Source organism: Phoca vitulina, unplaced genomic scaffold (assembly GCF_004348235.1).
Source record: "Phoca vitulina isolate PV1807 unplaced genomic scaffold, GSC_HSeal_1.0 scaffold27, whole genome shotgun sequence".
Classification (NCBI taxonomy): Eukaryota; Metazoa; Chordata; class Mammalia; order Carnivora; family Phocidae; genus Phoca; species Phoca vitulina.
The window spans coordinates 22827021-22828566 of NW_022589730.1; positions in this window are offsets into that span (position 1 = coordinate 22827021).

Consider the following 1546-nt stretch of genomic DNA (forward strand, 5'->3'; position numbering starts at 1 on the left):
TGCCAAGAAGGAAAGTTTATCAATTTTCCCATAAAAATATGAGGTCAGTCTGTTAATAAGAGAAAAGTATTGCAGCTTCTTGGAGCAATTGTGCTGAGGAGGCAGAATTGCCTGCAGAATGCCCTTGTTACATATATCCTTAATGTAATATACCTCCTTGGTAATTTGGTGTTTGAAATAATCAACATTATCTTGTGTTACAATGTATTATATTTCCAGTAACCAGAAAACACCTTCACTGCTCCCATTTCCTCATGCATTTTAGTACCTTAAATATTTTAATATCCCTTCAATTATATGAAAATGATCTCAAAATATTTTTATTGAGATTTAACTTATTTGAATGTCCCAAACAAGTGAAGTAAAAGTAAGATATAGAATTTTAAAAATGGTAATTAGCTGGGGCGCCTGGGTGGCTCAGTTGGTTAAGCGACTGCCTTCGGTTCAGGTCCTGGGATCCCAGGGTCCTGGGATTGAGTCCCACATCAGGCTTTCTGCTCAGCGGAGAGCCTGCTTCTCCCTCTCCCTCTGCCTCTCTCCCCTGCTTGTGTTCCCCTGCTCTCTCTCTGTCAAATAAATAAAATCTTTTTTTTTTTTTTTTAAATAAATAAAATCTTAAAAAAAAAAAAAATGGTAATTAGCCTCATAGATGGGCCAAGAAGATACTAAGGAAAGGGAAATTGCCCCACAGTTAGCCCATAGTTGTGATGAATATGCATAAATACAAACAGAGAAGCCCCAGGATCACTATGAATGAGAAGGAAGAGGACACTCTCTCCTACCTTTAGCTGGAACAGTCACTTCTAACACTGACTGAGCATTTACTCTATGCCATGCATGGCATTAGGCACTTTATAGGCATTATTTCATATCATCTTCATAAGAATCCTAGTAGATAGTATTATTTTCATTTTCCTCATTTTGTAGATTAAAAAATATGGAGCTTAGGGAAGTTAATTAATTTTACACAGGTCTACTGGCAGTTAAGGATAGATCTCAAAGATCCAATGCCCCCAGGGCTTTCTCTTTACCTCTCATTTCTGTTTCATTCTAAACATCAGCCTTATTCTTCAGTCTCCTCCATGTGTTAGGAAACGGGCAAAAGTGGTTCTGGGGCCACGTTCATACTGTTAATTTGTACTATCTTAAATATTTTAATATTATTAACAACATTATAATAGCAGCAGTGGCAGGAGAATCCAAGAGAAAACTCTTTAGTTTGTGTATGAAAAATCCCAGGAAGACTTTGGTTGGCCTGACTTGATCCATGACATGCCCACCATTATGTTCAAGAAGGTTTTATGACTACCCATGCCTGAGGTCACATACCACCCCTGTGATCAATAAAACAGATGCTGTGACTGGCAGTCTCCCCAGAATTCCTTTATTGTAGTAGGGAAGGAGGTAGGGGGGTGGTAGGCAGATGAAAGCAGATACCCACACAGCTCCTGTTGTGTGAGAAAGATCATAGAGTAGAGAGCCCAGAGGTACTCCAAGAAGAAGATGAAACATGAGGACAGGCATGAAGATGTTAAATAACATAGTG